This window comes from Anolis sagrei, chromosome 1, assembly GCF_037176765.1.
Source record: "Anolis sagrei isolate rAnoSag1 chromosome 1, rAnoSag1.mat, whole genome shotgun sequence".
In the NCBI taxonomy this organism is placed as follows: Eukaryota; Metazoa; Chordata; class Lepidosauria; order Squamata; family Dactyloidae; genus Anolis; species Anolis sagrei.
This window is the reverse complement of record NC_090021.1, coordinates 306,708,646-306,732,847: the sequence shown is the minus strand read 5'-3', so window position 1 is coordinate 306,732,847 and position 24,202 is coordinate 306,708,646. Positions and strand designations below refer to the sequence as shown.

The 24,202-nt window shown below is 41.6% G+C and overlaps 1 protein-coding gene across 2 annotated transcripts in view; it reads right to left on the bottom strand.

Annotated features, from left to right (window-relative positions):
* TMEM63C (transmembrane protein 63C) overlaps positions 1-23,866 on the bottom strand; it is a 101,744-nt gene extending 77,878 nt beyond the window's left edge. For both annotated transcript variants that reach the window (XM_060757964.2, XM_060757972.2), the window contains exon 1: positions 23,455-23,866. The gene's annotated coding sequence lies outside the window, so the exon portion shown is untranslated. The remainder of the gene's footprint in view (positions 1-23,454) is intronic.
* Between the last annotated feature and the right edge of the window lie 336 nt (positions 23,867-24,202).

The following is a 24,202-nucleotide window of genomic DNA, read 5'->3' as shown; positions in this document are numbered from 1 at the left end:
ATGTTCCCATACTTTGGGTATCATTTGATCTCTATTATCTTCCAGTATGCTGAACTTGGAGCCCCCGGTGGCTCAGTGGGTTAAACTGCTGAGCTGCTGAACTTGCTCAGTTCAAATCTGGGGAATGGGGTGAATTCCCACTGTTAGCCCCAGTTTCTGCAAACCTAGCAGTTCAAAAACATGCAAATGTGAGTACCGTCTTGGCGGGAAGGTAACAGTGCTCCATACAGTCATGCTGGCCACGTGATCTTGGAGGCATCTATGGATAATGCCAGCTCTTCAGCTTAGAAATGGAGATGAGCACCACCTCCAGAGTCAGACATGACTAGACTTAATGTCACGGAGAAACCTTTACCTTTACTATGCTTAACTCAGAAGCCACAAAAGCTATTTTTCTGGATAATGAAAACTGCTCCTGAGAGATACTTTGCAACATTATCTGGATGCTCTAAAGTTACGTATTTCTACTGATGGGGAATGCACAATGTTAGAGCCTTCTTATTCTGGCTGTGCATGAACTTGGGGAATGTGGTTTTTTGCTACCCTTGTTGATCTTTCCCACCCTCATAATTCATATGAACCCAACAACAAGCAACTGAAGCAAGCACCCCTCCCTCACCCTTCTGCTTAGATACTTGTTTTGGCACTTAATCCGTGGCTTGTATTGAGCCAGGCTCTTCACCACCCCTGAACCAGTGAACTCTGGTTTAACCTCAATTTTTAAAAAATTAGGATAACATAGCGATCTACCACACTTCTCAATTCTTTTGGGAACACTGCAGCCGACAAACGTTTTCTTAAAGAACAAACTAAACCTTTTAAAACAATATAAATCCTAAAGAAATACAGCAGCACTAATCAAATAATCTGAATGTATAAAATACCAATAATGAATAAAATTGAATGAATGAAACAAAACGTGTCAGTTTTCAAAGACTACTTGAATGCAGATACTGATGAAATGAAGTATACTTTAGTGAGAGACTTCCAGAAATGTCAGCTCCTAGCCAATTCATCTCATAAAATGCTATTTGGTTTAATTTTTTGCATGGTAAGGTTTATATACAGTTCAGCACTTTGAAGACAAACACAATTAACAGATTACTTTCCTGCAGGGCATTGGAACAAGGACAGAGCAAAATGGAAAAGAATGCAGCAAAGTGCATGAAGGAAGCATATTCTTTGCAATGGGGTGGATAAGACAGTGTTATGGCTAGGGCCCATCATGAAAAAGAGGGCAGGAGTTATTACATCTATATAAATAAAAATATATTTGTTTGTGGGATTAACATAACTCAAAAACCACTGGGTGAATTGACACAAAATTTGGACACAATACACCTATCAGGCCAACAAGTGACCATCACTCATAAAAACACCGAAAACCCACGGAAGGGACTTAAAAAGCCAAAAACACAAACAGATGCTACAATGCATGAGCAAAATGACTCCCCCTGACAAACAAAACACATAATAGCATATCCACACTCTCTTCTGGACTACAGCTCCCAGCATACCCTAGACCAGGCCCTTTAGGAGAGGAGGATGATCCAAATGCACTACTTCCAAGCTACAAGCTTTCTTCTCCTTGGATTTATTTGAGAGCATCCCAGTCCATGAATATTTCCAATTTCCTATTCCTGGAGTGCAACTCCCAGTAATCCTCCAGATAGATAAGACAGATAGATTAAAGATAGATAGATAGATAGATAGATAGATAGATAGATAGATAGATAGATCAGGAGGACTGTTGGAAGTTGCAGTGCAAGAATAGGTAGAGAAGGGAGAAAGGAGAGAAAGAAAGGGGAAAGAAAGAGGGGCGGGAAGAAAGGGAAGAGGAAGAGAAGGAAGAAAGGAGAGAATGAAAGAAAAAAGGGAAGGAAAGAGGGAAAAAGGGAAGAAGAAAAAGAAAGAGAGAAAGAGGGAGGGAAGGTTGGCCACAGCAATGTGTGGTGGGCACAGCTAGGGGTCTTGTAGCACCCTTGAGACTAACAGAGAAATAAATTAGTAGCATAAGGTTTTGTAAAATTAACTCTACTCCGGTAGATACAAGGAGTGAAGTTCTGGCATTAAATGAAATAGACTTCAGTCTATGAAAACTTCTGCTATCAATGTTTCTCTCATCCTGAAAGGTGCTACAAGATCCCTTTATGAAGAAACATCCTCCTATGTTGCTTTTTACTGCTACAGCTGATCTCCAGTGGCCAAACTTCCTATAGCTGACATAGAACACTTATTATCTGTCCTTTTTGCGTGGGCGGGTGAACAGGTAGGCTGACTACCAAGCGTCAGGCAGAATCCCTTGCTACTCGCCAGTTTTGCTCCACCAAGACAGCTCGATTTTTTTAGACAGATAATAAGAAAAGAAGTCCCCGTCAAGGAAGGAGAAGAAACCTTTAAAACATGGAAGAGAAAGGGTTTGAAAAGCATGGGGAATAAGCATAAATAAATCATAGAAACAGCATCTACAACTAGAGCCATGAAGACCTGGAAAGGGCGGGGGGGGGGGGGGGGGAGCCATGAAAAGGATGAAAAAAAACCCCAGACTTCTAGTTTTCCCCCCAGCAAACAATGGAAATGGATTATATATATATATATATATATATATATATATATATATATAAATGTGTACAAAATTGTGTTCATATATTCATCTCCCTCCTTCCCACTCAGAATGACTGGCATGCTCTTAGTTAATTATGATGTCATAAATTGGATTTATGCCATAGTGCATTTTTATGGTTGTTGTCAGCATTCTGATCTGACCCCAAAGCTCACTCTGTGAGCAGTGTCATCCAAACTCTCAACTAAAACTCACCATATATACGCGAGTATAAACCGACCCAAATATAAGCAGCAGACTGGAAAAACATATTGACTCAAATGTAAGCCAAGGGTGAGAAATGCAGTAGCTACTGGTAAATTTCAAAATAAAAATAGATACCAATAAAATTACATTATTTGAGGTATCAGTAGGTTAAATGTTTTTGGATATTTACATAAAACTGTAATTTAAGATAATTTACAGCAAATTTAAAGCAAAGACTGTTCAACTCTGATCAAACCATTATTTTAACCTCCTTCAATGTAAACATGCGTATCTTCCGATAATCACCATAGTTTATTTAAACTATACATTTTGGGGGAAATGCTGTGTGTATAAGAATAAAGAAAAGTGGGAAAGACTGGTGCTGAGAAGGGAGGAGAGAAAGGTGTGCACTGCGCAAGAGAGGAGCAGAGGAAGGAGAACTGGGTTGCTGTGCCCTTCTTTCAGCCAAGCCTTCCTGTCATGACCCTCATCCAAGTATAAGAGGCAGGGAGCTTTTTCAGCCTAAAAGGGCTGAAAAACTAGGCTTCTTTGTTTTAGGGGAGCAGGGGAATGAGTGGGGATGAACCCAGCTCTTTTCCTGTAGCTGGATGCTCCATGACAGGCATCTGCAGAGATCTTGAGAAGCCCTTGAGAGCTCTCTGTAGACACCGATGAGCCTTAGGGAGTGAGCCCTAATATACATACACCTCCAGATGCAGGTACTCTGGTTATTATTTCTACAATGTATTTAACAGGTAAACCTTTATGTCTAGTATCTCCTAAAATTACATTTTCTGGTTTTGATTTCCTTTTTTCAGTTCTGTTAATGGAAATGAGTGTTTTACATCTACGTAGCATTATGGATAATTAGGGGACTGTAGGAGTGATGCAGATATTTGAACTGGATCGGGATCATGATCCCTTGTAACATCCACCCGTCTTGCCCTTGCTTGGCCTCTTTTTCTTTTTCCTTCCATTTGACAAGCTGGAATGTGTCCAGAGGAGGGCAACTAAAATGATCAAGGTTCTGCAGAATAAGCCCTATGAGGAATGGCTTAAAGAGCTGGGCATGCAGAAGAGAAGGCCGAGAGAAGACATGATAGTCATGTGTAAATATTTGAGGGGGAGTCATAGGGAGAAGGGAGCAAGCTTGTTTTCTGCTGCCCTGGTGACTAGGATACCGAGCAATGTCTTCAAGCTACAGGAAAAGGGATTCCACCTGAACATTAGGAAGAACTTCCTGACTGTGAGAGCTGTTCTGCAGTGGAACTCTCTGCCCCGGAGTGTAGTGGAGGCTTCTTCTTTGGAGGCTTTTAAGCAGAGGCTGGATGGCCATCTGTTGGGGGTGCTTTGAATGCGATTTCCTGCTTCTTGGCAGGGGGTTGGACTGGATGGTCCATGAGGTCTCTTCCAACTCTATGATATGATTCCCCAGCATCATTATATTCTACAAGCCTTCCTGTCTTCTCATTATGCGACCAAAGTACTTCTTTGCCTCTGATATCCTCCCTCCAGTGAGCAGTTGGGTTTTATTTCCTGGAGTATGGACAGGCTGGATCTTCTTGCAGTCCAAGGCACTCTCAGAATTTTCCTCCAGCACCACAGTTCAAAAGTGTCTGTCTTCCTTTTCTCAGTCTTCCTTATGGCCCAGCTCTCACATCCATAGGTTACTATGGGGAATACCATTGCTTTAACTATGCGGATCTTTGTTACCAGTGTGATGTCTCTGCTCTTAACTATTTTATCGAGGTTGGCCATTGCTCTCCTAAGCAGGTATGCTGGAATAAAAACAGGTACAGTAACTATTTCCACCTTAAATTTTCTCAGAGTATTCTGCTCAGGATTTTTTCCTTACACATTCTAGCACGCATTTAACTTACAACATTTTTCTTGTGCATTCCTCCACACGCATTTTTGTCCCCCCCCCCCCCAGCAGTTTCAGACTTACACATCTCCGACAGACTCTTACTATTGTTCTTACAGCAATGGTGTTTTTGCTGTGAGGGAAATACACAGTACTCAGATTTATTAGGTACCAGCCTTTTCCCAGCAACATCAGTAAGATTTGAAAGCAACAGTCAGGCTTGAGGTTTTACTCAGAGAACAGCCTTAGCAATGCTTATTAATGTATGATGCATAACAGATAAGGTTTCTCCTGCTATTTTTGCCAAACAGCTCCTTCCAAAGCAGAAATGTTGCTGAAGAGCATCTCTGGGTCTTTCCAAAGGCAGGTTTGGCAAGAATTTGGAAATGCTCTGCTAATATATGGGTCATGCACAATCCAGACAATGTCCAAAACATGCACAGCTGTTAAAAGGAAAGCTTCTCTTTGCTCAAGGTGGTGTCTGGTATGAAGGGAAACTCTTTTGGCTAGGTAGATCCAACTTTGTTAGCTGCTGCTTCTATCATTGCAATTCCACTCCTTCTGAGGAAAAGTGGGGACCTCCTTTGTAATGTGTTTATGTATAATTTGGTCTGCTGGTTTTCTCTAATCTTGCCAACACAGCCAATTCTCACAGTTGCAGCCATGAAACATTTGGTGGATCACAACCAGCCACACTTGCTCTAGTCCAGCCATGGTCAAATGTTGACCCTCCAGGTGTTTTGGACTTCAACTCTCAGGCTGTTAAGAATTGTGGAAGTCCAAAACACCTGGAGGGCTGAAGTCTGACCATGCCTGATCTAGCCTGTAGTGCTCTCAGTAGTGCTCAAAACCATTGATACACTGTTCAGTGAAGACACTTCATAGCATTTGACTGATTAGTTCTGATGTGGAAATAATTGCTTCAGTATTCTTTGGAATTTATGGAGCATCAATTCCCATGGGCAATGAGGATACGTTTCTGTCCTTTCTTGGGGTGACCATGCTGATTTCAAACTTCAGGAACTCCTACTATCCTAAGAGAAATGTGGGGTTAATGGTAAGGAAGAAAGAGGCCAACTCTATCTAAACCTAGACATCTGCAGCAGTGATTAAGATGCTAAGCCAAGAAGAGTTATGGGTATGCTTATTTCTGTCTCCCAGTCTAGTTGTCTAATCCATATTCACCACAAAAGGGCTGATTAGTTTTGAAGAAGTCCCTGAACAGACTCAGAAGTGGAGTGGGCAGATCAAAAGACAACCTGGCAAAATGGCACTACCTAAAAGAATCCCACACCTTGTGTGACTGTGGAGCAGAACAGACAACTCCACATCTGTATGCTTGTCCACTATGCCCTGTCTCATGTACAGAGGAAGAATTGTTGGAGGCTACAGACAATGCCATTGCTGTTGCCCATTTTTGGTCAAAAGATATTTAGCCACCTGTGCACCTTCTATTTTTATCAGTTTTATACTAATTTATGCAATGCTTTTGCTATGAAATTAAAAAAAAAGTTTTGAAGAATGGGCAAGGGGCAAATTACAAAATTAGATTAAACATCCTTGTGGTTTCTAATCTTCTTGTGAGTATTTGTTTAATCATATTATTAAGTCTATCTTTAATTGCTTAAAGTAGTTCTTAACCAGGTCCCAGTTCGTTTGTTTGGGAGTTATCCAATAGGTAAGCTTGTCCATGTTCATTACCTCCAAAACTTTCTTCAATCAGTCCTCTTTTTTAGGAATCTCCTTTTGTCTCCAATTTTTGGCAAGTGCAAATATTATTGTACTACAACTTCCATAATTCCTCGCCATTGGTAAAATTGTGGATGAGCGTTGATTTTTTTAAAAAAAAGATCTAGAAGGCAGTGGGCCATTTTTACATGTGCATTTCATTGTTAGCTGCTGGTTTTTTATACCGACATGCTGAGACACCCTTAAATACCATCAAGGAAGCTGGGGCATGAGTCACAGTTGCCAGTACTCTTAATAGGACTTAACTCTCAAGATCAGCATGCACCAGCCTAACACAATGATTCTAGGCAGACATCTTGGAATCAATATTGGATCTGCTTCCCCAATAAAAGACATAGTGGACCGTCCTCACAATTAGGTATTTATGGGACTTTATTCAGCATATACAAATCAATTAAAAATACAGTGTAAGCAATAAAAAAAAATCAATGGCCATATAAAACACATCATAGTAAAGACAAGATCGATCAAATCAGCACAGTTAGATTTTAAAAATTTAAAAGTAAAACAATCTTAATGTTCTATATAAAGCCATAAAAGAACATATAAATAGACTGGAAGAACTAGGCAAAATTGTTGCCCGGTTTGTTTTCTGGGGAGGATATTTGACAACTAAGTTGTTGTCAAAGAGGAGGTCTTCTCCCTGGCAGCCATCAGCTAGACTTCACTGCATGGTATTTTCTGATCAAAATCACAAATCTTAAAGGCTCAGCAAAAGCTTCTTGGCGTATCTTTCTATGCAGTGGGCTTTCTGGGTGTCAAAGGTTTGGGTCTAGTCTGGCCTTCTCCAGACAGGTAACTTTCAGATGTAATGGCTTAAAACTGACATCAGCTCCAACCCAATCTAACACACTCACAAATTATCAGGGAAAACCACACAGGGATTTCATCAACCTGATGCTGATGTAATAGAGCAAGTAGTGAAGCCAGCAGAAAAATGGATGGATAGCTTGTGTGGTTTCTTCCAACTTTATGATTTTAAGAGCTTTTCCAAACTCTGGCTGGAAGATTTTTAAAATCTCCCTTAGGTAGGGCAGCTGAATTCTCAGAAGTTGCACTCCCTCTGCAAAGCTTTGTAATGCTTCCAGGTGCTCTTGGCTTATCTTACACAGAGAGCTGGCTACACTCTGAGCAGGCATCTGGTGACGCTCCTCTTTTGGAGGCTGACAAGAGGCAACCCAGCTGGATCTCAATCCTTGTTTGCTTGGTTGGCTCCATCTCATGCAGCTCCCAGGGAAAAAAAGCAAAGGGGGAAATGTGGGTGGGAAAGTTAGTAGAGAAAGGAAATGAAAAAGCAAGCAAGCTCAGTTCTACAGCTCACAGGCAGACCCACATAATGCTATTGATGAGTAATGTCAAACAGCAGTCTGTGTTCTAACCTCTCTACCAGACACCTTAACAAGAGTAAGCACAGGGAATAGAAGCAGTCCTTATCACTCCATTAAATGCTCGGCAACGTCAGATTCCCTTCTGCTTCTATGACAGCTGTGTAAACCCATACATCCTGGTCCTCTTTGCTGCCAAATGGTCAAGTGAGGTTTACATACTTCTTCTAAGTGGTAAGCAAATCTCCTTTCCATGGAACAAGCAGTGTATTAACATCAATACAGGGTCAGCTAGCTCATGGGGTAACTGAATGCACTATAGATAGCTTTAATTTATGCATTAGATAAAAGTTGGTAACCTATAAAAATGAACTAGTGTTTAAGGTGCTATAAGATTTTGGGTTTTGCTGCCACAGACTGTCCCAGCAAGGGTCCGGCAGTAACACATCCATATATCCACTTGCATGCTACCTCACCTGCCTTCCAAGTTTTTGGAGTTCTTGAATGAAAACTTCCTTTTCTATTATGATTCGAGACCAAACGTGATATGTTCTTTTTCCCTAAATGGTTTTTAAAAAGTGTCATTTGTAGCATCTCATTTTTTTAAAAAAAGATTGTTGTCTGATAACTGATCGAGGTTCGCATTTCTTTGGGAGCTGCTCACTGGAAGCCGGACTAAGAACATTCAGAAACAACAGTGGACATTGAAAGAAGCAAAGGAGTGTGCATTTTGCCACAAAGATGAAATATGTAGTGTATATTTTTATTGTGGAACCTCATCTCTTCCCTCTGAAAACTGCATGGGACTAGGCCAAGGTCTTCTTGAGCCATGGTTCCTCATCTTTACTTTAAGCAATGGGGAGCTAGAAGCAGCGAGAAAGATAAATACAAAACTGTAGGTGACCATAGGATTGAAATGAAGGAGTTAAGAGTTAAATCTGATTTTCTCATTTACTTTAGCAGCTGGGGAACCAAGCATCCTTTGAAGGTTAGATGCTGGAGACAAGCAAACAAAGTCATCAAATTCACACACACTTTGCTTGTATACTTCAACAGGAAACAGTCTGCCACATAGCGCTGGATTATTTAGGCTTCTGATCTGATTTGCAAAGACCATTCTCATGGGCATTTGAGAGACATTTGAAGTGTATCTTCAAAGGGTCAAGTTAGAAATGGGAGAAAAGACATACTAGTGTATAGGCAGTGCTCAAGTTAAAAACATTTGACTTACAATTTTTCCAATATTTATTTCCAATATTTCTACACCGCCCTTCTCAACCCCGATGGGGGGGGGGGGGGGCTCAGGGTGGCTTACAAACCAGCCACAATTTTAAGCCTCAATATAATACAAATATAAACACAAATAGCAACAGTTTAAAACAGTAAATAAAACATTAAGTTAAAAACACATTAAAAACATTGCCATCAACCATATAACCAATTTAAGTCCGGTTCAACATCTAAGGTGCTGTCATGCTTGCTGTCCAAAGGCTTGGTCCCAGAGCCATGATTTAACCTTCTTCCTAAAAGAAAGGAGGAAAGAAGCTGACCTGATCTCGCTGGGGAGCGAGTTCCACAGGCGTGGGGCCACCGCCGAGAAGGCCCTGTCCCTCGTACCCGCCAAGCATACTTGCGAGGCTGGCGGACCGAGAGCAGGGCCTCCCCAGAAGATCTTAAGCTACAAACAATTCATAGTCACAAACGGGGGTGAGACAACAAGAAGTGAGAGAGATCTACACCTAGGAAGAAAAATTCACTCCTGGAAGAGTTATCATGGGGAAAAGGTCTCTCATCTGAAGCTTTGTCACAAATCCTTGTTTCCATAGCAAGCCAAACTTTTCAAAATCCACTTTAAAATGTACCTGTTCTGACTTACAAACAAATTCAACTGAAGAACAAACCTACAAAACCTATTTTGTTTGTAACTTGGGGACCTCCTGTATTTTCACACAGAAAATTAAATTTATTCAAAGAACCTCAGCAATCAGACTTGCTAATTAAATCCATTTTCAATTCCATATAACTACTGCAACGCGCTCTACGTGGGGTTGCCTTTGAAGACTGTTCGGAAGTTTCAATTGGTCCAACAGCTGGCAGCAAGATTGCTCACCGGAGTGGCATACAGGGACTCCCCTGTTATGTCAGCTCCACTGGCTGTCATTGCCAGTCTGCTTCCGAGCAGAATTCAAAGTGCTGGGTGTAGCCTCTAAAGCCCTAAACGGTTCCAGCCCAGCTTACCTGTCTGAAGGTATCTCCTCCTATGAACCACCTAAGAAATTAAGATCACTGGAGGAGACCCTGCTCTCGGTCCCATCCCTTCGCTAGTGCGACTGGTGGGGATGAGAGACAGGGCCTTTCAATGGTGGCCCCTCAGCTATGGAACTCCCTCCCCAGTGACATTAGATCAGCCCCTTCCTTCCTAGCCTTCAGAAAAAAAGTAAAAACTTGGCTGTGGGATCAAGCTTTCAGAGAATAGTGCAGTACAATAACAGGTTTGCAATATGTGCAATGACTATGGAATGGCTTAGACCATGATTATGGTTGGTGTGATTTTACTATGGAATGTAATGTTTTTAAGTATCTAATATGTATTAATTTTAACTTAATTTTTAATTTTAATTTTTTGAAATTGTGTTTTATGGCATTGAATAATTGCCTCTGTTGTAAGCTGCCTTGAGTCCCCTTCGGGGTAGAGAAACGCGGGGTATAAATAGGGTAAATAAATAATTAATTAATAAAAAATTACTTTCCAATAACCAATTACAAAACAAACAATGATAAATGCAAGATATGGTGGTATAGAAAATTACATACTAGAACATGTCCTTTACCACTTGAAGGAGCACTTCTATAAATGTGCTAAATGTACTGTCTAGTGTGACACCAAAGATAATTTCTTTCCTTGGATCATAGGAAGATATAGCAAAGTGCCATACACTGTTTGGTGCATTCACCTTGATATTGTTCACATTAATTGGAAGTACTTTTCTATGGATTTTAGACAGAAGTCTTTTCCATTTCTTGATGGAGATATGAAGGACAGAACCAGGGACCACTGGTACACAAAAGACTTATTGCATTCCCTTAAGTGTAAGTCATGAGAGACACTTTACTGTAGTACTTTGAGCATTGGACTAGGACTCAGGAGACCAGGGTTCAATTCCTCACTTGTCCATGAGACCAACAGTTTGGCAAGCTGCTGAGCAATGGCGCAGCAATATAAACCTTGCCACCCTGCAACACGTTGGCCGTATTCACTCAGCCTTGCAGGGAGGCAAAAGTAATCCCTCAAATAAATTGTGCCAAGAAAACCCTGTTATAAGGTCACTATAAATCGGAAATGACTTAAAGGCATATAAACAACAATCACAAAGTCTGAACTAGAGAGAGTTTTAGTCCATCTGTTCATGCAGAAAAAGGCTTAGGACAGCTGATGGCCCTTTACACAGTTATAAAACCCCCGTTATTATGGTTTGAGATGTCAGCTTGTCAAGACAAGCTTCTCTCCTCTGCTTTTGATGGTTGGATCAAAACAGGATTAAAGGATCAAGACCAGTGTTCCATGTGAAACCATTACTTTTTTGTACATAGGTGTTTCTTGCCCCACCATATAATCTCTACAGATATATACACGCATATAACCACAATTCAAGATGTAGAAATACCCCAGCCCAATAAGTCTAGGATCAAAGAACACTGAAGAGGCTTAACTGACACGGAAATAGTCAAAACACAAACCATCCATTTCCATACTTGGCTTCTTTCTTCCCTTGTTCAACAGAGAAAAACATTGATCATTGAAAGAGCACAGCTTGTTCAGACCTTGAGAAGAAACAGAATGAGAACCTATCATCAGCTATGGGGGCTGTAAAGTTCATTCAGCACTCCAAGTGAAAGCATGAGGAAAGACACATTCATCTGCAGCTAAGTGGCAAATAGACACTTCCCAGCAGGGATGTTTGAGTCAAAACCCCAGCTCTATTCTAAAGGAAAGGTGGAATGGGAGAACTAAACACAGAGAGCTTGAAATAATTGTGACTAGTGGCAGAGACTCCACATTGTTTAATCAGATGGACCTGAAAAGCTATCTCTATCTTATACTGTCAGCCCCTCTTTCCAAATTAATAATAATAGGCAGGACTGGACAATTTGAACAGATAAACAAGAAAACTCATGACCACTCATAATTCACTGCACTGTTGACCGGCTCTATCTGCCTAGAAAGTCTGGTGGCAGAGACTTTTACAAGTAAAACAAGCAGTCGAAGAAGAAAAACATGCCCTGGCAGAATATGTAAAAGAAAGCCAAGAATCTGTTTTGATTGAAGTCAATAATCGGAAACTTCTCAAAGCACAGCAGACAAAGAATCAGTACAAGAAAACTGTACTACAAACCAGAGCTGACAGCTGGCACCACAAAGCATTGCATGGGCAGTTCCTTGACAAAATTGAAGGAAAAGTTGATAAGGAAAAGACCTGGTTATGGCTCATGAATGGAACCCTGAAGAAGGAGACAGAAGGCCTGATTCTTGCAGCCCAGGAGAAAGACATCAGAACAAATGCAATTAAGGCAAGGATTGAGAAATCAGTTGCTGACCCAAAATGCAGACTGTGCAAGAAACGTGATGAAACCATGGATCATATCCTCAGCTGCTACAAAAAAAATTGCACAGACGGACTACAAACAAAGGCACAACTCTGTGGCTCAAAGGATTTAAAGATCGAATTGCTAAAACTGGCACAAGTCAGTAAAGGTGGTCTCAGTGGTGATCAGCACACTGGGTGCAGTTCCTAAAGACCCTGGCCTAAACTTAAAAACAATAGGCGCTGACAAAATTACCATCTGTCAGCTGCAAAAGACCACCCTACTTGGACATTATTCACAATATATCATACAGTCCTAGACACTTGGGAAGTGTCCAACATGTGATCCAATACAACAGCCAGCATAGTGACCTCTTTGTTGTGTACTAATCTTGTTGTGTTTCAAATAATAATAATAGGATTCCATTACCAGAACTACTAGCAGCTTATTTGCAAGTCACTGGTATCTCTACCACTGGGTATACTCCATTTCTTTCACCTACAGATGCTGGACAATGAAACTGAGACCTGCAAAGCATTTACTCTACTCACTAAGCATTGGTCCCTTCTTGCCATAGAGCTTGCTGTATGTAAGGGGAAGCGGGGGCTCCCAAAAACTCTGCATGCAAAAATAAAAATATTTTTCCCCCTGCAAAAACAAACTCTCCATATCCTGAATAGGTCAATGAATACAGATCAGACTGTGTTATTCCCCAGGGACTCTTTGTGTGCAAATTATCACCATGCATACCTAATTTATACTATGCTTTATAGCAGATGCAGTCATGGCAGTAGCTATGGAGGGTCAAAACAAGGACACAAGCTCTCCAACCCCCCAAAAGAAATTTTGCTTCTGTTTGCAAATATCTCGCATTGTAGAGGGTAAAACACTGAGAACTCAAATTTGAAATCCTATTTGCTGTATTTAGTCCCTTGCTGACTTTACCTCTCCCTTTTCTTTGGAAACCGCATTTCTAAATGCTTACTGCAAAAGAAACCCCATTTCTAAAAGTTACTGCAGTGCCAAAAATATGGGGAGTAAAAGGAATTTGGGGCTCAAAATTCTTCATTTTGGACTCCCTCTAGCTACACCCTGGCTTCAAAACTAGCGGTAAATTTGGACTAAGTGTACCCTAGTTGTTTAGCAAGTATCCTCAGTTAAAGAACTGGATCAATATATAGAGACATGAGAAACTGTGATGCCCAAACATCAAGAAATTTAAAACAGCCAAAATCAAATCTCTTGGCCAGTCCCGGAACAATACTAATAGCTTTCAGCATTAATCAAAAGGAGAGCACATCACTTTCACTGCATGGCCAGGAAAGCTACATTTAGGAAATGAGAAGTTGCAATCTTTTCTTGGGCCCATGGAGTCTTAAAGGACTGCAATGCCCCACAGAAGTCTGTTCAGCCTCTGAGAAATTTTGGAAGAGGCCTTACCCTCTACCCTGCCATCCTTCTATCTGATAGAAATAAAGAGAATGTAAAATGGACCATCTTGGTGGTTGCCCCTATCCCATCAAACACTTTTCATAATGGTCCCCTCCGTGTTGTCCTCACAGCAAGGCAATTTCTTCCTAATTCCAACAGACTTTTGAAGCAAGGGATTTAAATACAGCCAGACACCCATATACACTGGAATTATGGGCATAGAACCCACAGAAAAGGAGAAAAACCACAGATATTTTTACTTGAGAGAACATCTCTCTAGGAATCTCTAGGGCAGTGGTTCTCAACCCGGGGTCCCCAGATGTTTTTGGCCTACAACTCCCAGAAACAGCTGGTAAACTAGCTGGGATTTCTGGGAGTTGTAGGCCAAAATCATCTGGGGACCCCAGGTTGAGAACCACTGCTCTAGGGCCTCCACCACAACTCCATCTTCACGTTCTGGCCACAGAATTGTTCTGAGTCCTAGAGAAAGCATTTTAATATAATCTGCAAATGTGACAGGGCAACTTGTAGTTCTCTTGAATTCCTTTTAATCTTTTTTTAAATTGATGTTTTAATATTTTTAATACTATACACATTAACTTCATTTTCATGGTAATGTCCTATTTTTTAAAATCAAAACAATATTTATTTTAATATTGTAAGCTACCAGAGCACAGAGGTATGGACTTCTGGAAAATGTGAATCATTTCGGAAATGAGATTCATAACCGTTTGGAAAACCACTAGTCACAGGAAATGCATGACCTTTGTTAGAGATCATATAACCTTTTGGAAAAACCAGGAATCTTCCTGAGCAGAGTTAAAAACTCACTTGAGTCAACCTTCTCCTTAGTGGTAAAATATCCACTAGTATTCATGAAAGTCAACCCAGGTTTCTCAGCTGTTAAACTGATATACCTTTGTTAGGGACAAAGATATGCCAATGCACAAAAAAACATATATAGCAGAGTTTTAGAAGGGTTCTTTTCAGCTGCCCCAAAACATCCACTCTCCCTTAAAACATCTTGGTTTAAATCTTGCTCCCAAGAAACCTAAAATAAGTACACTTCTTTAAAAGTAGCATAGTTGGTTTGTTGAAGGCTTTCATGGCCAGAATCACTTGGTTGTTGTAGGTTTTTCGGGCTATATGGCCATGTTCTAGAAGCATTCTCTCCTGATGTTTCGCCTGCATCTATAGTAGACATCCTCAGAGGTTGTGATCTCACGACCTTCTAGAACATGGCCATATAGCCCGAAAAACCTACAACAACCCATAGTTGGTTTACTCAAAAACTTCATGTATACAGCATGCAGGTACTTTGCTTATCCATCCAGTTACAGATAGGATTTGAAGTAGTTTCTCTGTGCAGGTAACACAGGGCATCTTTCTTGTAATCAACAGTCCATAGTCCACAGTCCACTGGTCTGAGAGTCTAATAGAGTCTGTCTTCTACAGACTTATACAGCTTCTGATGCAAACACACACCCACACAGAGAGACTTCTAAAATGGAGTCTGAGTCTGAACAATCCCCAGATCTGGTCACATGGTCTGCTGCCCCTCCCAAAACAAAGAGTTTAAGGAAAACCGCACACCAAAACACACATATACAATACAGTAAGAAATTTCAATTATATATAAACAAATAACGAGTATAGGAATCTTGTAGGAGGTTGCTATTTCCAACATGGACAAGGAATATGGAATGGGCTTTCAAAAAACAGGAGCTGGTTTGCTACTGTCTTTTTAGCTGCAAGATACAGAGCCTTAAGACACTTTCACATTAGGTAATCCCAGCACTATGGTTTCACTTTAATTGCTGCGATTCCAGCCTATGGAAACCTGGGACTCGCAGCTGACAAACCCCGTAATTCCACATTACGTAGCCAAGAGTGGGCCACTTTTTAGTTTGTAACAACTGATTGCCAACATGCATGCTTGCAGGATGTGTATATACCCGTTACACAATCATACATAAGGAATATGAGACGGCACAATCTCCCATACCTATGAAAAATGTATTTTAAAAGCAAGGAGGGAGCTGAACATGCAGACACAAACCTATTAGCATAACAGCAGTTGCATTAAGATAACCATTGTTCTAGCTAGCAATGAGATATAGCAGCAATACACTCATTTTGTGAGAGCTTCCAAAATGCACCCTACCCCCAACTCATCTACCACCGACTCCAAGCAAAATAGCAGCACTGGCCACAAATGAGGTTGCTATGGTATTAGCTAGGAGCTTGGCATGCTGCTGAGTAATGGCATAGCAGTATAAACCTTCCTACCTTGCAACACATAGGTTCTCAAGCCTTCCTGTAACTAGCCATCACATCAATGCAAAGAATTTAAATGAACTTTCTCCTGGCTAGAAAATGCGGCCACAGATTCCTGTGTACAGGCAGTTATTCCAGCCATTCCAACATCAAAGGCATGGGAGCCAAAAGTAACTTCTCAAAGCTCAGTATTTTAGTTGGTGGTAATATCTGATAGAAGGATTCTTCTTCTTTCTTAATGCTAGATATGATGTACACTTTTATTGTCTTTTCAGCAGGAAAACCTTAACAATTGTGCAGTTATGTTCAGAAACAATTGAATTTTCCATGTGGTCACTGAGAGCAACCTAACTTAAAAAATATGATAGTAGAATCCCTATCCTTTATATGAAACCAGCTAATTATGCTTTTGTCTTATGAAACTTTGGGATTTACAATTTAATTCTAAGCTTGAGAGCTCTTGGGACTCACTAAACTACAAATCCCAGGTTCCCACAGGACGCAGCTATGGCAGTTATGTGAAATCATGAGGGCTTAATGGTGAAGTCTGAAAGAACTGATTTTGCCAACATTTGATATAAACAAATAGAATCATGACGTTGGAAGAGACCTCGTGGGCTATCCAATCCAACCCCCTGCCAAGAAGCAGAAAAACTGCAATCAAAGCACCTCCGATAGATGGCCATCCTGCCTCTGCTTAAAAGCCTCCAAAGAAGGAGCCTCCACCACACTCCAGAGCAGAGAGTTCCTGCTGGATTTGGTCCTATCTCTCACATAATTCCCATTTCTAGTGAACAACCCTGTATTTTGCACAGTACTATCTGCTTTATGATTCCTAGTACCTTACAATTCTTTGTATTTTGCATTTATATGTCATTCCCCCCCTGAAAGTCTTTCACATAACACTCTCAGCTATTTTAATATGGGTAGGAAACAACCTTCTAAGTATGCTAGTTGGCAAAAGGATGCATCATAGTTTTACCAAACCCCACTGTAAACAATAAGAGGCTCGAGGTGCTTTTAGCTAGCGCCTGCAATCTATCACAGTTCAGGGTCTGATATGACAAAGGGAGCTGGTCTTTTTTTATGACTCTCATGAAACTCTCTTAGTATAAGCAGAACATGTTCCAAAGAAAGAAAGAGAATTTGGCAAGCAGAGTCCTATGCAAGAATGGGCAACAAATCACCAAATGACACAGAGGAAGCAACACACCATGGTCCGCTGAGCTCTGTTTATTTTCACAGGCTCTGACCCGGATCTATTATAGCTCTATTCAGGCTTTCACCTTAATGTGCAAAGGGACAAATATGTGGCAGGTATGGGGCCTTGGTTTGCAAAACTTCTGCTAAAAGAAAATAGAAATCCCAGACTTACTAGAATTCCCAACTGTCCAGTTGAACAAGGATACAGAATCCTGTTCAGTCATGTCTAGGATGTTTGGGGAATTGGGCTCTGGGGTATATTGAAATATCCACCACACATTAGCCCTGAACATATTTAGGAAAATGGCTGGGCAGGGGTTCTGTCCGATCTGGAATCCAAATAATTTCCTTGTTGTTTCCTTCTTCCAAGTTGTTTCCAAATTATCCCTGATCATGAGGTTTTCTTGGCATGGTTTGCTCAGAGGGAATTTGTCATTGCCTTCTTTAAGAATACAACTTGCCCAAGGTCACCCAGTGAATTATCATAGCCAAGCAGAAATTTGAACTCTAGTCTTGTACAATAGAAGGAGTGTGGGACATGTGGCAGAATCTTGGACCGAGCGTTGGCACAGCTAGTTAGTAGCCATTAAATCACTACTAACTAAGAGGCCATGAGTTCGAAGCCAGCCCGGGTTGGAGTAAGCTCCTGACCATTAATAGACTAACTTGCTGTCGACCTATGCAGCCCAAAAAACAGTTGCATCTGTCAAGTAGGAAATTTAGGTACCGCTTTATGTGGGGAGGCTAATTTAACAAATTTATGATGCCATAAAACCTTCCAGCAGCGTGAAGAAGAATGAGGAAATACTCTGGAACCAAGCATACCCTCATGAAGCCGGTAAAGCTGGAATGTTAAATTGCCTCTATATCTGTCTATATATGTTGTATGTCTAAATGGCATTGAATGTTTGCCATGTATATGTGTACTGTAATCCACCCTGAGTCCCCTGTGGGATGAAAAGGGTGGAATATAACCACTGTAAATAAATAAATAAATAATCTTCTTTGGAGGTTTTTACACAAAGGCTGGGTGGCCATCTCTCGGGAGTGCTTTATTTGTTTCTCCATGGCAGGGGGTTGGCTGGATAGCCTTTATGGTCTCTTCCAACTTGGACTTTATAGTCCAACATTGAAACCACTATACCATGCTGCATCTCTTATATTATAAAGACGTGAGATGAGTGAGATTCTGTGACGGAAACAGCACATGGTAATTAAACAAGGAGGAAGAAAGGGTTTTGTTTATTGTGTCAGAAGTGAATTGAGAATATACTGCAAGTCACTTCTGGTGTGAGCGAATCGGCCTTCTGCAAGGACATTGCCTAGGGGTTGCCCAAATGTGTTACCATCCTGTGGGAGACTTCTCTCATGTTCCCACATGGGAAGCTGGGGCTGACAGATGGGAGCTTGCCCCTTCTAGCGGATTGAACCACTGACCTTCAGATGTTCAGGTCAGCAGTTCAGCTGGCACAAGGGTTTAACCCATTGTGGCACCGCGGCTCCTTAGGAAGATGTAAGACTGGATCATAAACCTCCAGTCGTCCCACTATTCATCAGCAATCATGGGAGGAACTTAAATACCTATTTAGATCCAACTTTGGGAAGCAGAGCCATTCAACATGTCATAGCCCCAAAATGTGAGGCTGTTGTGTTGATCCAATGTAACAAAGCTGCTCTATTAATTCTAATCTCCAAGAGATTTAGGTCTTTTGTAAATGCAGGGATTTTAATTGTTCAAGCTGTTTTGCCACCCCCAAATAGTTTATTATACCAAGGCACTGTTGCAGAGAAAACAGACCCCACTCTCTACTTCCAATCTGAGGAATGCAGATGAATGCAGAGAGAACAGGAAACCTGAGGGAGGTGGGATGATGTAACAATAATCTCTAATAATCCTAAACATTGGGTTGTTGTAGGTTTTTCAGGCTATATGGCCATGTTCTAGAAGCATTCTCTCCTGATGTTTCGCCTGCATCTATGGCAAGCATCCTCAAGAGGTTGTGAGGTTTTGCTATAGATGCAGGCAAAACGTCAAGAGATAATGCTTCTCAAACATGGCTACATAGCCCGAAAAACCTACAACAACCCAGTGATTCTAGCCATGAAAGCTTTTGACAATCCTAAACATCCTAAAAAAAGTTCAACACTTGTTCGTTGGCTCCACCGCTTGACTGATCAAGACATATCCACATCCCACATATGCAGCATTTAGGCGTAAAGAAAAATGCCTTCAGAATATAGAGCAACAACAAACAGTGGTTAAGTGCTACTTAATTCCCATTAACTTTAGATGAGATGTGGGGGTGAGACATCACCAAAGAAGCTAGAAAAAGCACCACTAAAAGAAAATGCGTGGAAATTTTCAATAGAGTGCCTCTCCTTCCAAAAGAGAAAAACAATGGTCTTTTCTCACTTGCTCCTCAATCCCAGCCTGGAAGAGGCCTCCATCAGCAGCAGGTAAACCCATACATAAAGCTCCCATGACCAAAACGGAAGAGATCAATGGAGAGGGAATGTGGCGAGTGGCAGAAGTAAGTCCCAGGTAGAGACCTTTGTAGCTGCAGTAAAAGTATCACACAGCAGATGACAGAAATGCCACGGATCGATTATACAATACTGAGCCAGACAGATAAGCAGTCTGAGTCAGAGTAAGATGGGTTGCTATGTTTTCCAGATATCAGAATAAGTCATGTACAAGGCGATCCCACTGTGGGCTCTGACATCAGTCACAAAATGATGTTATGTTCTGTTCTACTGTTTTATTCCTGCATTTTATGGCTTTAATCACTAATTGTCCAGAGTGTCAGCTACCGGGTAATACTAAATGCTTTGTAAATGCATCTACTGTTTCAACAGCGGAAATTTCAAAACATATTTTTTTAAATTCCAAAACAAGCAAACATTGGTTGTGTCATTTTGTATAAGGACACTATTTTACCATGTCATTCTATGTAAAGAAATTGAGCATCCATGGATTTCAGGATCCATAGGGGAATCCAGGAACCAAACCCCAGTGATACCATGGACCCACTGTATACAGGTTTTATTTTGATAGATTGCTATTGTTGGGAGTCATCTCTTCGCAGGACTGATCATCCTTGCCAGACCCAGAAATGAAAGGCTACAGATCATTTTGTATTATATAGTGTTATTAACCATGATCAGGAGCCTCTGGTGGTGCAACCTGGGGGAGCGGGTTGACCTCCCTCTGTCAGCTTGAGCTCCCCATGGGGGGACATGAGAGAAGCCTCCCACAAATATGGTAAAACATCAAACATCTGGGCATCCCCTGGGCAACGTCATTGTAGACAGCCAATTAACTCACACCAGAAGTGACTTGCAGTTTCTCATGTTGCTCCTGGCATCAAAACAAAACAAAAACTATGGTCACCAAAAGTTTTCATTGTGGGATGAAAACTGCCAACTCTTCCAGGAAGCTGTGCATTTGAAAAATCAGCATGTGACAAAAAAAAAAGTAGTTGGATCTATTACCTAGATCATATACCATCCAAGGAAGGGGCCCCAAGTTATGAACAAGGTTCTATAGGTATGTTCAGAAGTTGAATTTGTTTGTAAGTTGGTACAAGCACACTCTTTAAGTGTAACTCCATCCAAATGTATATATTTTCTAGCTTTGGATAGCATAAGGAAGGGTTAACAACCCTGTGGGGTTAGTTTTGCTGTCTGTGCCTCGATTCAGAAGATTTCACTTCATTTTCTATTCCTGTGAGAATTGGATTTTGAAATATTTGGCTTGTTGTCGAAACAAGGATTGATGAGAAAACTTCAGTGGAGACACCTTTTCCACATGATAACTCTTTCAGTAGTTAATTTCCCTTCCTAGGGGTAGATTTCCCACACTTCCTATTGTCTCACTCCCGTTCTTAGCTATGAGTTGTTTGTAAGTCGGGTGTTTGTAACTCAGAGACTGCCTGTATAGTTTTGTTCCAGGGTCATGTATAGGGTTTGACTATGCCTCGTTAATATAGTCAATAGGTATTAAATGATTGTATGGAAGTATTGTAATCTTTTAAACCAGTGGCTCTTAATATGGGGTCCCCAGATGTTTTGGGCCTTCAACTCCCAGAAATCCTAACAGCTAGTAAACTGGCTGGGATTTCTGGGAGTTGTAGGAGTAAAACATCTGGGGACCCCAGGTTGAGAACCACTGTTCTAAACAGACAACTAGATGAAAACTGTTGCACCGCCAGCTTCCTATCAGGAAGAAGAAAGAGAAGGCTACAGTACATCTTTTCTCGCAGCATGCTAGGTTTCTATAGGAAAGACTTTTTTAAAACGATGACTAAGCCTCTCCACCTGCTGGCTATTTTTTCTTTCTTGTTATATTTGAGGACTGAAAAGGAAAATGGGTGTTGAGGGTCAGCACAGATTGTTAACTGGAAGCTATGTTTCCAAATATGCCAAGCCTAGGTACACAAACTTGCTGAAACAAAAGGTACTCAGGGGTAAACGTTTCATCATTTAACTAGCACCTTGCAGGGCTGATGACAAGGCTTTTAAAACTGTGTCTGTAATTTAGTTCCAACTCATTCCGTTCCTCAGCATATGGTACATACATGCAACAGAAAAACAGATAATCAGAAATAAACAGGAAAAAAGTGGTTACAAACAATCTTGTGAGGTAGGCTGGTATCATCCTAGTGTCACTGGGTTGCTGTGAGTTTTCTGGGCTGTATGGCCATGTTCCAGAAGAATTATCTCCTGTTGTTTCGCCCATATCTATGGCAGGCATCCTCAGAGGTTGTGAGGTCTGTTGGAAACTAGGCAAGTGGGGTTTATATATCTGTGGAAAGTCCAGGGTGGAAGAAAGAACTCTTGCCTGAGAGAATGCTTCTGGAACATTGCCATACAGCCTGGAAAACGCACAGCAACCTAGTGATTCTGGCCATGAAAGCCTTCAACAACACATCCTAGTGTCACTTTGGGGGTTGTCTGAATAGTGCTTTGGGTCAGCCCAGAGTTTGGAACAGTTTTGTTTTGTTTTGTTTTTGGCAGATCAAGTCTTAAAATCCTAGCCAGCAAGTATGTATATGTAATGTCTGCTCAGTAACTTTTTCATGTTCTGTCCTGCCCCATGTAGGCAGCTAGCAAGATCTCCCCCATGTATTTTTATGAACAGCAACCACAGGAGCAGCCACACAACAGCAAGGTGGGGGGGGGGGCTTTGCACACAGCCCTATATCCCAGAATGTCAAGCCAGAAAATCCCACAATCTCAATCAAGGAAAAGCTTTATGAGAACTACCCCTCCTCTTGGCGTCCCCCCTCTGGGCAGCTAAACCAGGAAATCCCAACTGGATGGCCCCCTGTGAGGGTCTTCCTGCAGGGGCAAACCAAGAATGGGCAACTTGGAAGTTCCCAAATAGACTCAGAAGCGGAGTGGGCAGAAGACAACCTGGCAAATGGCACTACCTAAAAGAATCCCATAACTTGTGATTGCGGAGCAGAACAGACGACTCCACATCTGTATGCTTGTCCATTGTGCCCTGCCTCACGTACAGAGGAGGAATTGTTGGAGGCTACAGGCAATGCTGTTGTTGTTGCCCGTTTTTGGTCAAAATATATTTAGCTGCCTGCAGACCTTCTATTTTTATCAGTTTTTTTTTACTAATTTATGCAATGCTTTTGATACGAAATAAACCAAACTACAATTCCCATGGTCCCATAGCCAAATGAGCCATGGCAGCAAAAGCCAGGCCAAACTCCATTCATTATGAACCTTATAGGATCCAGATACTTCATCTCACTGGTGGATGAATCCACTTTAAATCCGGTTTCTGCCTCCTGCAGAATTCTGGGGTTTGTAGTTTAGTGAGGCTGTTTAAGGCTCCTCCCTAAACTACAAACCCCGGAATTCTGCAAAAGGCAGCAACTGGATTTAAAGTGAATTAGTTCTCTAGTGTGATGAGGTTCCAAGATGCCTAAGAGACCGCCCAGGCCTCTCTTACTACAAATAAAAAAGGAAGCATTGCTGCTTTCCCACCTGATCCTTGGCTTAACAACCCAAAGGGAACCAATATCTCCCTGTCACTTATTGGGGGAGAGGGGATTAGATGGGAGAGGATCTCCCCGCTTTTCAAGGCACCCAATGAACTGGGCTGATATGTACAGGAGGCATCCCAAAGCAAACCCAACCCGGGTTTCCATCCTGAGGCGTGGGCAGGGGCCAGGAAGGCATGGTTTGCCTCTTACCTGAAGGCAGCCAGGTGAGCAAACCCAAGCGAGGGGTTGGTTTGCAATTCCACTTTCTTTCCTTCCTCCGGATCGTCTTCAACCGCAGCCGCTCTTTTGCAGCGTCAGGATGGGGGGAAAAAGCAGAGCAACGAGACCATAACAAGCCAGCGTTGGCTGCCTAAGATGCTAAGGGACCGCCTGCAAATTCCCTTCCTCCGCCCAAGGGGAGAAACCCGTTTGCTGCCCCACCCACCTCTGGCTTGGCAGCGTGGGGAACGTGGGCCAGCCCTCCAGAACCCTCTTCCGTGGGCTACCCCGAATCCTAGTTATGGTCTTTTTTCTTTGCCTCGGGAAATGTAAAAAAAAGGGCTCCCAATAAGGTGGGAAGGATGAGTCCCGCCCCTCCCTTCTGTGACACTGCAGCACAGAACGCGCGGCTGAGAGCTCGCCCTGTGCTCGGGGATGGAGGGAAAGGCACCGTCTGCAAATTACCAAGCAAAGCTGAAACACACACTAATTTTTGTTTCTATTTTTGAAAAATTCATTTCTTTAGCAGAATAAGGACAAATAAAGAGAACAGCAACATTTATACATAGATAACCTTGCTTGAACAACAATTGCATGACTACACTATTGTTTATTATTATTATTATCATTATTAAATTGTATAGGCAAGCAAAGTTTATTGATTAGTCCACTGACCATATCAACAGTAAAGACAAAACGAAAAAGTACACAAATAGGCACTAATCACTATCTTAAGACT